Source organism: Serinus canaria, unplaced genomic scaffold, assembly GCF_022539315.1.
Source record: "Serinus canaria isolate serCan28SL12 unplaced genomic scaffold, serCan2020 HiC_scaffold_152, whole genome shotgun sequence".
NCBI classification, from domain to species: Eukaryota; Metazoa; Chordata; class Aves; order Passeriformes; family Fringillidae; genus Serinus; species Serinus canaria.
Window position 1 is genome coordinate 78 of NW_026108266.1, and position 12802 is coordinate 12879.

The following is a 12802-nucleotide window of genomic DNA, read 5'->3' on the forward strand; positions in this document are numbered from 1 at the left end:
CAATCCCCACATTTGGGGTGTCCCCCATCCCTGACCTCTCCCCCCACGGTTTGGGGACCCCACCCCAACCTTTTCCCAGCACTGGGAGCTGCAGGGGAGGCTTGATGATCCCCCCCAGGTCCCCACATTTTTTGGGGTGTCCCTGATCCCCAGTCCCCACATTTTGGGTGTCTCCCCCCAGGTTTGGGGACCCCTCCCCACCTATTTCCCCAGCGCCGGGATCTGCAGGGGGAGGCTGAATGATCCCCACCAGGTCCTCGAGCGGGACGAGCGAGCGCAGGATGGCCACGATCCGCAGGGCCTCTCCCTTCCCTCCCCGCCTGGATCAGCTGTGGGGGTCACACGGGAGGGGTCACACCCTGAGTCCTGACACCCCCCAGGACCCCCCTGACCCCCCTCAAGCCCCCCAGGTCCACGTCGTGCATCTCGGGGGCGCAGCGGCCCAGCAGGTCGATGAGGGCGGCGTAGAAGGACATGATGGCGTGGCCCAGGTGGCACCCGGTTCTCCTCGGGGGGCTCCTCGGGCCCAAACCTGGGGGAAACGGGGGGTCTGGAGGGGTCAGGGGGTCCACCCTGGGGTCCCCCAGGCCATCCCAGTACTGTCATCCTCACCCCACCCCCTTCCAGCCCATCTTCATCACCTCCCCCCGTCCCCGTTCACGGCTTGATGCCCGCTCCGTCCTGTCTTTCATCATCCTCACTTGCAGGTCTCATTGTGGACATCTCATCCCCGTCCTCATCCTCATCCCTCACCCCAACCCCATTCCTGATCCCAACCCCATTCCTGATCCCACACCCCATTCCTGATCCTAAGTCCCATTCCCAACTCCACCCAATCCCTTTCCCTCCCAATCCCATAACAACCCCAACCAATCCCACTTCCCAATCCCTTCCCCAACCCACACCCATCCCATTCCTATTCCATTCCCAACCCCATGCATCCCATTCCCCAATCCCATTCCAACCCCACCCACATCCCATGCCCAAGCCCATCCTAATCCCATCCCAACCCTACCAATCCATCCCAAGCCCAGCCCAAAACACCCCACCCAACAAATCCCATTTCCTAAGCCCACTCCAATCCCAATCCCATCCCACGTCCCACTGCGCACCCAACTCACTATCTCCCACTGCTCCACCGGCCTCCTCCTCTCCCTGCGGCCGCTGGGCCCGTCCCGGGCGGGGTCCTGGGCGATGCTCAGGGCGTCTGGATGGCGCCAGCAGCCCTGAGCCCCCATCGCCCCGCACGCCGGCCCAAAGCACTCGGGCCGCCGGATCAGCAGCCGCACCACCACGTTGGCGTTCTCCTCCACGCTCTCCCCTGGGCACGGCACCCCAAAGGTCACAGGGACACCCCAGAATTCCCAAAAACAAATCCCAAAACCCCCTAAAAACCCCTAAAACACGAGTCCCAGATCAGCAGCCGCACCACCACGTTGGCGTTCTCCTCCACACTCTCCCCTGGGCAACGGCACCCCAAAGGTCACAGGGACACCCCAGAATTCCCAAACAAATCCCAAAAACCCCCTAAAACCCCTAAAACAACGAGTCCCAGATCAGCAGCCGCACCACCACGTTGGCGTTCTCCTCCACGCTCTCCCCTGGGCAGTGGCACCCCAAAGGTCACAGGGACATCCCAGAATTCCCAAAACAAATCCCAAAAAAAAACCCTAAAACCCCTAAAAAACAACGAGTCCCAGATCAGCAGCCGCACCACCACGTTGGCGCTTCTCCTCCACGCTCTCCCCTGGGCACGGCACCCCAAAGGTCACAGGGACACCCCAGAATTCCCAAACAAATCCCAAAAAACCCCCTAAAAAACCCCTAAAACACAACGAGTCCCCAGATCACAGCCCGCACCACCACGTTGGCGTTCTCCTCCACGCTCTCCCCTGGGCAAGGCACCCCAAAGGTCACAGGGACACCCCAGAATTCCCAAAACAAATCCCAAAAAACCCCTAAACCCCTAAAACAACGAGTCCCAGATCAGCAGCCGCACCACCACGTTGGCGTTCTCCTCCACGCTCTCCCCTGGGCAATGGCACCCCAAAGGTCACAGGGACACCCCAGAATTCCCAAAACAAATCCCAAAAACCCCCTAAAACAACGAGTCCCAGATCAGCAGCCGCACCACCACGTTGGCGTTCTCCTCCACGCTCTCCCCTGGGTAATGGCACCCCAAAGGTCACAGGGACACCCCAGAATTCCCAAAACAAATCCCAAAAACCCCCTAAAACCCCTAAAACAATGAGTCCCGGATCAGCAGCCGCACCACCACGTTGGCGTTCTCCTCCACGCTCTCCCCTGGGTAATGGCACCCCAAAGGTCACAGGGACACCCCAGAATTCCCAAAACAATCCCAAAAAACCCCTAAAACCCCTAAAACAATGAGTCCCAGATCAGCAGCCGCACCACCACGTTGGCGTTCTCCTCCACGCTCTCCCCTGGGTAATGGCACCCCAAAGGTCACAGGGACACCCCAGAATTCCCAAAATACAAACCTGAAAAACCCCAAAATAGGGAACCCCAAAACCTCCAAAACAGGAAACTGCAAAAACCCCAAAACAGGGAACCCCAAAACCCCCAAAACAGGGAACCCCAAAACCCCCAAAACAGGGAGCCCTGGAGAACCCAACTGGGAGTCTCAAACTGGGCTCTCCTCCACGCTCTCCCCTGCAGGAACAGGACCCCAAAACTCACAGGGACCCCTAAAAGGGACCCCCAAAACACAAACCCACAGGAGGGGACAGGGGAAAACCTGGGAGGTCCCATGAGGGGACACAGGGACACCTGAGGACACCTGGGGGACCACCTGAGGGACACCTGGGGGCTCTCACCAGTGACAAAGATGGCAAAGCAATGGAAGTCCAGGTTAGTGCTGCCATGGGGGGCACGGGAGGACACAGGGACCTCCTTGAGGGGACTTGGGGACACCTGAGAGACACCTGGGGACACCAGGGGACACCTGAGGTGTCTCCCGTTGACGAAGACGGCGAAGCGCAGGAAGTCCAGGTACTTCTCACCCCGCAGGGGTTCCAGCCGATGTCGGGGTAGCCTTGTCCAGCAGCAGGGGCAGCTCTGCAGCCCACAGCTTGCCAGGTATGTCCCACCGCCCAGGGGACACGGGGCCATCAGGGGACACCAGGGGACACCAGGGGACATGGGGGACACAGAGGGTTTTGGGTAAGCCACAGCTTGCCAGGTATGTCACCACCTGCCCCAGGGGACATCAGGGGACATCAGGGGACACCAGGGGACACCAGGGGACAGGGGGACACAGCGGACGGCTCCGGGGTACAGCAGCATGGGGCAGCTCTGCAGCCCACAGCTCGCCAGGTATGTCACCACCTGCCCCAGGGGACACCGGGGACATCAGGGGACACCAGGGGACACCCAAGGGGACTGGGGGACCAGAGGTTTTGGGTACAGCAGCATGGGGCAGCTCTGCAGCCCACACTTGCCAGGTATGTCCAACCACCTGCCCCAGGGACACCGGGACATCAGTTGACACCAGGGGACACCATGTGACATGGGGACACAATGTTTTGTGTGTACATTCATCAATGTGCAGCTCTCATCACCCCACTCTCCAGGTATTTCAAACCACCTGCCCCTGGGACACCTTGGACATCAGGGGACCCAGGGTACATGGGGGACACCAGGGGACATGGGGCACAGAGGGTTTTGGGTTAAAAACAGCAACAATGGGGCAGCTCTGCAGCAGCCCACAGACTCTGCCAGGTATGGCACCACCTGCCCCAGGGAAAAAAAAAAAAAAAAAAAACAAAAACGCAGCATAGGGCACTCTGCATCCCACAGCTCGCCAGGTTTTGTATGTTCACCACCTGCCCCAGGGGACCGGGGACACCAGGGGGAACATCAGGGGACACGGATGTGAAAGTGTGGGGACACGGGGCTGTCCCCCACCTTCTCCAGGCCGGCCGCCTTCAGGTCAGCGCCAGCTCCGTTGTTTTCGATGACGGAGGCGGCGCCACGTCCATAGGGGTGGAGCCCCTCATGCCTTGGGGACGCAGGACAGAGTCAGGGGACACCAGGGGACAGAGAGGTCCAGGGGAGCCATTATGGGGCAAGCCCCTCCGCCTCAAAGTGTCCTAAAGGATCCCCAAGGGGAATGGAGGGGACAGAGGTGACAAGGAGTGGGGGCAGGGAGTACCAGGGGGTGGGGAGAAGCCCAGGTGGGGTGGCAGGGACAGGACAAGGGATGTCTGGGAGGGACAGGGAGTGGCACTGGGGACAGGAGGTGGCACGGGGACACGGGGGAGGTCCCAGGGGTCCCCGGGGGTCTCACCCAGGCCGATCCGCTGTTCTCCAGCAGGTAGCCCATGTGGGGTGACACAGAGGGGACGGGGTGGCACGGGGGACCATGGGTGGCAGGCGGGGACAAGGTTGCACTGGGGACAGGAGGTGGCACTGGGGACGCAGGGGGGGTACCAGGGGGTCTCACCCAGCCGATGCCACTGTTCTCCAGCAGGTAGCCCAGGTGGTCGAACATGGAGCGCTGGTTTCTGGCGGCTGATAGCGGCAGAAGTAGCAGAGGAAGCGGCAGCAGTTGGTCACCATCGTGGTGAAAGCGATCTCCTGGGGGGCACCAGGGGGGTCATGGCAGCTCCGTGGGGGTCCCTAGGGGGCACCCAAGGGTGGGGCTCACCTTTTGACGCGCCGCCGCCCGCACTCGCCATCACCTGCATCACGGTCTCGTGCATGCCCAGCGCCGCATCAGGTTTGGGGTGGCTGGTAGATCACACCTTTTTGTTTCATGATGTTCCGGGGGGGCAATGGGGTGGTCCACTGGGGTGCTCATGGGGTTATGGGGCTCAGGGCATATTGTGGTTTGCTCAGGTGGGATATGTGGGCTCATTGGATATGGGTGCTGGTAGAACACCTTGTTGTTCATGATGTTCCTGGGGGGGCACGGGGGGGGTCACCTGGGGGGCTCAGGGGCAGATTTGGGGTGCTCAGGGGCAGATTGGGGTGTGCGGGATCATGGTGGGCAGATATGGGGTGCTCAGGTAGGATATGGGGTGTCCGGGGATGTGGGGGCTCAGGTGGGATATGGTGCTGGTAGAACACCTTGTTGTTCATGATGTTCCTGGGGGGGCAAACGGGGGGGTCACCTGGGGGGGCTCAGGGGTATGGGGTCCAGTGGGATATGTGGGCTCGGTGGAATATGGGGTGCTGGTAGAACACCTTGTTGTTCATGATGTTCCTGGGGGGGCAGACGGGGGGTCACCTGGGGGCTCATGGGGGTTATGGGGTGCTGCAGGGGCAGATTTGGGGGGGTTTGCGGGGGGGGGTTAGGGGTATTTGGGGTGTTTCAGGGGGGTTTCTCAGGTGCTGGTGGGGACTGTAGGTGGCCTGGATGGGGGACACATGGGGACACAAGGAGGACAGAGAGTGACCCATAGTGACCCAGAGGACACAAGTACACAAGGACACGAGAAGACTTAGAGAGTCCACAGGTGACCATGGTGACCCATATAGGAACAACAGGAGAAACGATACCCGAGAGGAACACAGAGGAAACGAATACCCCAGAGAGACACAGGATGACCCAGAGAGGACACAGGAGACACCAGGGTACCTAAAGAGGACCCTGTATGACCCAGAGATGACACAGGGTGACCCATGGAAACACAGGAGGACACAGGGTGACGCGGGGTGCCCCCAGAAGGACACAGGGTGACCCAATGGGACACTGGAGGACGCCAGAGAGGACACAGGATTACACATGGTGACCCAAATAGGACACAGGGTGACCCAGGGCTCCCCCTCACCCGATGCTCTGGATCATGATATTCTCCTCCTCGGGGGCCCATCTGCACGATGAGCAGCTAGCTGATCTGGCCCCGCCTCGAGCAGGGCCGTGGTGTCGGCCAGAGGTGGCACTGATGGCGTAGGCCTTGTGCAGGGCCCGCCCACTCTCGCCCTGCGCTTCGGACTTGCCGTCGCATGCTGAACTGCACGCACCACCCGGGCTCGGTGAACGACTCCTGTGCCCATCACCATGGTCTGGGATCAGCTCCTGCCGCGTGCCTGGGACATTGGGGACAATGGGACATTGGGGACATTGGGGACACAGTGACTCCTGCCCAGTGCACCATGGTCTGGGAGATCAGCTCCTGCAGCGTGCCTGGGACTTGGGACATTGGGGACATTGGGACTGGGACACGTGACTCCTGTGCCCAGTGCACCATGGTCTGGAGATCAGCTCCTGCAGCGTGCCTGGGGACTGGGACATTGGGGACATTGGGGCTGGGGACACAGTGACCTCCTGTGCCCATGCACCATGGTCTGGAGATCAGCTCCTGCAGCGTGCCTGGGGACTTGGGCATGGGGACATTGGGGACATTGGGGACACAGTGACTCCTGTGCCCAGTGCACCATGGTCTGCGAGATCAGCTCCTGCAGCGTGCCTGGGGACATTGGGGACATTGGGGACACAGTGACTCCTGTGCCCAGTGCACCATGGTCTGGGAGATCAGCTCCTGCAGCGTGCCTGGGGACATTGGGGACAATGGGACATTGGGGACATTGGGGACCAGTGACTCCTGTGCCCATGCACCATGGTCTGCGAGATCACTCCTGCAGTGTGCCTGGGGACATTGGGGACATTGGGGACACAGTGACTCCTGTGCCCAGTGCACCATGGTCTGGGAGATCAGCTCCTGCAGCGTGCCTCTGGGGACATGGGGACATTGGGGACACAGTGACTCCTGTGCCCAGTGCACCATGGTCTGGGAGATCAGCTCCTGCAGCGTGCCTGGGGACATTGGGGACAATGGGGACATTGGGGACATTGGGGGTATCAGGGACATTGGGGACATTGGGGACACAGTGACTCCTGTGCCCAACATTGGGGACACAGTGACTCCTGTGCCCAGTGCACCATGGTCTGGGAGATCAGCTCCTGCAGCGTGCCTGGGGACATTGGGGACATTGGGGACACAGTGACTCCTGTGCCCAGTGCACCATGGTCTGGGAGATCAGCTCCTGCAGCGTGCCTGGGGACATTGGGGACATGGGACATTGGGGACATTGGGGACACAGTGACTCCTGTGCCCACGTGCACCATGGTCTGGGAGATCAGCTCCTGCAGCGTGCCTGGGGACATTGGGGACATTGGGGACACAGTGACTCCTGTGCCCAGTGCACCATGGTCTGCCAGATCAGCTCCTGCAGCGTGCCTGGGGACATTGGGGACAATGGGGACATTGGGGACATTGGGGACACAGTGACTCCTGTGCCCAGTGCACCATGGTCTGGGAGATCAGCTCCTGCAGCGTGCCTGGGGACATTGGGGACATTGGGGACACAGTGACTCCTGTGCCCAGTGCACCATGGTCTGGGAGATCAGCTCCTGCAGCGTGCCTGGGGACATTGGGGCATGGGACATGGGGACATTGGGGACACAGTGACTCCTGTGCCCAGTGCACCATGGTCTGCGAGATCAGCTCCTGCAGCGTGCCTGGGGACATTGGGGACATTGGGGACACAGTGACTCCTGTGCCCAGTGCACCATGGTCTGGGAGATCAGCTCCTGCAGCATGCCTGGGGACATTGGGGACATTGGGGACACAGTGACTCCTGTGCCCAGTGCACCATGGTCTGTGAGATCAGCTCCTGCAGCGTGCCTGGGGACATTGGGGACATTGGGGACATTGGGGACATTGGGGACACAGTGACTCCTGTGCCCAGTGCACCATGGTCTGGGAGATCAGCTCCTGCAGCGTGCCTGGGGACATTGGGGACATTGGGGACACAGTGACTCCTGTGCCCAGTGCACCATGGTCTGCGAGATCAGCTCCTGCAGCGTGCCGCTGGGGACATTGGGGACATTGGGACATTGGGGACACAGTGACTCCTGTGCCCAGTGCACCATGGTCTGGCAGATCAGCTCCTGCAGCGTGCCTGGTGGACATTGGGGACATTGGGGACACAGTGACTCCTGTGCCCAGTGCACCATGGTCTGCCAGATCAGCTCCTGCAGCGTGCCTGGGGACATTGGGGACATTGGGGGTATCAGGGACATTGGGGACATTGGGGACACAGTGACTCCTGTGCCCAGTGCACCATGGTCTGGGAGATCAGCTCCTGCAGCGTGCCTGGGGACATTGGGGACAATGGGGACATTGGGGACATTGGGGACACAGTGACTCCTGTGCCCAGTGCACCATGGTCTGGGAGATCAGCTCCTGCAGCGTGCCTGGGGACATTGGGGACATTGGGGACACAGTGACTCCTGTGCCCAGTGCACCATGGTCTGGGAGATCAGCTCCTGCAGCGTGCCTGGGGACATTGGGGACATTGGGGACATTGGGGACATTGGGGACACAGTGACTCCTGTGCCCAGTGCACCATGGTCTGTGAGATCAGCTCCTGCAGCGTGCCTGGGGACATTGGGGACATTGGGGACACAGTGACTCCTGTGCCCAGTGCACCATGGTCTGCGAGATCAGCTCCTGCAGCGTGCCTGGGGACATTGGGGACATTGGGGACATTGGGGACACAGTGACTCCTGTACCCAGTGCACCATGGTCTGTGAGATCAGCTCCTGCAGCATGCCTGGGGACATTGGGGACATTGGGGACACAGTGACTCCTGTGCCCAGTGCACCATGTCTGGAGATCAGCTCCTGCAGCGTGCCTGGGGACTTGGGGACATTGGGGACACAGTGACTCCTGTGCCCAGTGCACCATGGTCTGTGAGATCAGCTCCTGCAGCGTGCCTGGGGACATTGGGGACATTGGGGACACTGGGGACATTGGGGTATCAGGGATATTGGGGACACAGTGACTCCTGTGCCCAGTGCACCATGGTCTGTGAGATCAGCTCCTGCAGCGTGCCTGGGGACATTGGGGACATTGGGGACACAGTGACTCCTGTGCCCAGTGCACCATGGTCTGCCAGATCAGCTCCTTCAGTGCTGCCACCTTGGGGACATCTTGGCTGGCACCCTGGGGACAATTTGGCTGTGTCTTAGTGACATCTTGATTGGCACTTTGAGGACACCTTGACCAACTCCTTGGGGACACTTCCTGTGTCACCTTGAGGACACCTCGTGTGTCCCCCTGATTCCACTCTGCCATGTCCCGGACACAGCCGAGTGTCCCTGTCCCCACCCCCCTGTCCCCTCCTCACTGGGCACCGGGGGCTCCTCGGGGGGGGTCTCCTCCTCCTTGGGGGGGCCCCGGACCCCCACCACCTTCTGCACCAGCCCCAGCAGCCGCTGCCGCAGCGACGTCTCCTCCTCCTCCTCCTCTTCCTCCTCCGTCAGCTCAATGCCTGGGGGACACGGGGGGGAGGGTCACAGCGGTGTCCCCGTGTCCCCATGTCCCCAAGGGGGGGCCTCAGAGTCCATGGATGGAGTCCCTGTGCTCCCAGGGGTCTCTGGGGTCCCACAATGGGGGGGGGTCTCAGCTCCACTGGGGAGATCCCAGCTGCCCTGGGGGTGTCCCCACACCCCGAGGGGTGTCCTCAAGCCCAGGGTGGTGTCCCCAAGCCCAGGGGAGTGTCCCTGTCCCCCCCCTCACCACAGTGGGCCAGCAGGTCATTGTGGAAGTCCAGCAGCTCGTCCCGGATGTCCCCAGGCACGGGACACTCCTCATCCTCAGCCCCTCCCTTGTACTGCATCAGCATGTTGATCTGGGGACACGGGGGACATGGCAGGACATCAGGACACGGAGGGACATGGGGACACAGGGACATCTCTGCAGGACATCCCTGCTCTCCCACTCAAGGCCATGTCCCCATGCCATCCCTGCAGTGTCTCCACACTGTCCCTGCCATGTCCCCGCTGTGTCCCCACACTGTCCCTGTGCTGTCCCTACAGTCCCCACTCCGTCCCTATGCTGTCACCGCAATGTCCCTGCTCTGTCCCCGCTCTGTCCCCATTCAGTATCCAATCTGTCCCCGCTCTTTCCTGGCTCTGTCCCCACATTTCCCCCACCCTGTCCCTGCAGTGTCCCCACACTGTCCCCATTCTGTATCCAATCTGTCCCCACTCTGCCCCCAGACAGCTCTGTCCCCCCACTGTCCCCGCTCTGTCCCCACCCTGTCCCTGCAGTGTCCCTGCTCTGTCCTCCCACTGTCTCCGCTCTGTCCCTGCAGTGTCCCCACCCTGTCCTTGAGCTGTCCCCACTCTGCCCCCACGCTGTCCCCACTGTCTCCCTGCTGTCCCGGCTCTGTCCCCACCCTGTCCCTGCAGTGTCCCCGCTCTGCCCCCACGCAGTCCCCGCTCTGCCCCCACGCAGTCCCCACTCTGTCCCCTCCGCTGTTCCGGCTCTGTCCCCACCCTGTCCCTGCAATGTCCTTGCTCTGTCCTCCCACTGTCTCCGCTCTGTCCCTGCAGTGTCCCCACCCTGTCCCTGCAGTGTCCCCGCTCTGCCCCCCCGCTGTCCCTGCTCTGCCCCTCCGCTGTCCCGGCTCTGTCCCCCCGCTGTCCCCGCGCTGTCCCCACCTGCTCCTGCGGGGGCGAGCGGAACTCGCGGGTGCGCCGGGCGGTCTCGGCTGCCGACATGGTCAGAGCCCGCATCAGGCGCCCGTAGCGGCGCCGCTGGTCCCGCTGCAGCCGCTGCACGTGGCGCTCCGAGAAGGCCACGATGGCCTCGACCCGGTGCTGCAGCTCCCGCTCGCACAGGTGCTGCAGCAGGTAGCACATCTGGGGGGACACAGGGACCTTAGTGACAAGGGGAAATTGGGGGCATCAGGGACATTGGGGACATCAGGGACATGGAGATGTCAGGGACCTTGGGGACATCAGGGGCATGGGGGCACTGGGGACACGGGGATCTCCACGTGGTGCTGCAGCTCCCGCTCGCACAGGTGCTGCAGCAGGTGGCACATCTGGGGGGACACGGGGACATCAGGGACGTGGGGAAATTGAGGGCATCAGGGACATTGGGGACATCAGGGACACGCGGGCACTGGGGACACAGGGACCTCCATGTGGTGCTGCAGCTCCCGTTTGTACAGGTGCTGCAGCAGGTGGCACATCTAGGGGGACACGGGGACATCAGGACATCAGGGACATCAGGGACATAGGGATGCCAGGGACATCAGGGGACACTGGGGACATCAGGGACATGGGGATGTCAGGGACACAGGGGATTTGGGGGATGCAGGGGACATTGGGGACACCATGGGGATGGGGCCCCGAAGACATCACTGGGGACTGGAGGTGGGGACAGGGACCCTGGGGAGGGGACAAGGACACTGGGAAGGAGAGCCCAGGGAGGGGACACGAAGTGGACACAGAGAGGGGACAGCGAGGGGACACAACCCCCCACCCCCATGCCCTCCCTCACCTGCAGCTTGACCGACTCTGGCAGCTTCATCTGCAGCAGCCCCTCCTCCAGCTCTTCCTCTTCCTCCTTCTCCTCCTCCTCCTGCACCTCCCCGGCCTCAATGGCCTTCGTCCTCCTGGCCTCCTCCTCATCCTCCTCCTCCTCCTGCAGCTCTCCAGCCTCGATGGCCTTCCTCCTCCTCACTTCCTCCTCTTCTTCCTCCTCCTCCTCCTCCTCCAGCTCTCCAGCCTCCACGGCCTTTTTCCTCCTCGCCTCCTCATCCTCCTCCTCCTCCTCCTCACCAGCCTCGATGGCCTTCACCTCCTCCTCCTCCTCCTCCTCCTCTTCCTCCCTTCCTCCCGCCGTCCCTCGCCGAAGACGCGCGGCTCGATCATGCGCAGCACGCGCCGCACGTCGCCGTCCCCCAGCGCTCCCACGGCCAGCAGCGCCGACACCAGTTTGAGCACGGGCACCAACTGGAACTCCACGCTGCCCCCCACGGGGTCCCGGGCGTGGGGACCCCCTCCGGCCACCGCCTCGGCCAGCATGCGCATGGCCTTGGCTCCCAGCTCGTCCAGCGGGATGGCCGGGCTGAGCGGCGCCCGCCCGCCGCCGCCCCCCGCCCGGATGAAGCAGGGCTCTGAGAAATGGGGCTGGGGTCTCAGGCAGGCGCTGGGCCCCACACCCGGGGGTCCCGGGCAGCGGCCGCCGTCGGGGAAGAGCGCGATGGAGCGCGTGGCATCGGTGATGGGCACGATGAACTCGGCGCTCATGGAGGAGCGGGCGCGCTGCGCCGCGTCCAGGTGCATGGCCAGCAGCAGGTCGTAGTAGCCGGCCCGCAGGGGTCCCGGCAGCTCGGGGGTCTCGATGGCGAAGAGCAGCTGGGCCTGGTCCACGTGGCTGCACAGAGCGTGCGCCACGCGGTTGTTGCCCAGCGCGCACACGGCGCAGTAGAGGCGCAGCGTGTGGCACTGGAACTGCAGCAGGTCCTCGCGCTCCCACAGCTCCAGGATGTCGATGCACCTGGGGGGAAACGGGGGTCGGGGTGGGGGGCACGTGGGGTGGGGACCCTGGGGCACAAGGAAGGGGGGGGATATGGGGTGGGACCCCTGGGCACAGGGAATGGGGGGATATGGGGTGGGACCCCTGGGGCACAGGGAATGGGGGGATATGGGGTGGGACCCCTGGGGCACAGGGAATGGGGGGATATGGGGTGGACCCTGGGGGGACAGGGAATGGGGGGGATAGGGGTGGGACCCCTAGGCACAGGGAATGGGGGGATAGGGGTGGGACCCCTAGGCACAGGGAATGGGGGGGATATGGGGTGGGACCCCTAGGGCACAAGGAATGGGGGGATATGGGGTGGGACCCCTGGGGCACAGGGAATGGGGGGATATGGGGTGGGACCCTGGGGGGACAGGGAATGGGGGGATATGGGGTGGGACCCCTGGGGCACAGGGAATGGGGGGGGGATATGGGTGGGACCCCTTAGGGCACAG

General features: G+C 62.7%; 1 pseudogene; it reads right to left on the bottom strand.

Moving 5' to 3' along the window:
* Nucleotides 1-201: 201 nt before the first annotated feature.
* On the bottom strand, nt 202-12326 carry LOC127061164 (ryanodine receptor 1-like; annotated as a pseudogene).
* Nucleotides 12327-12802: the final 476 nt, after the last annotated feature.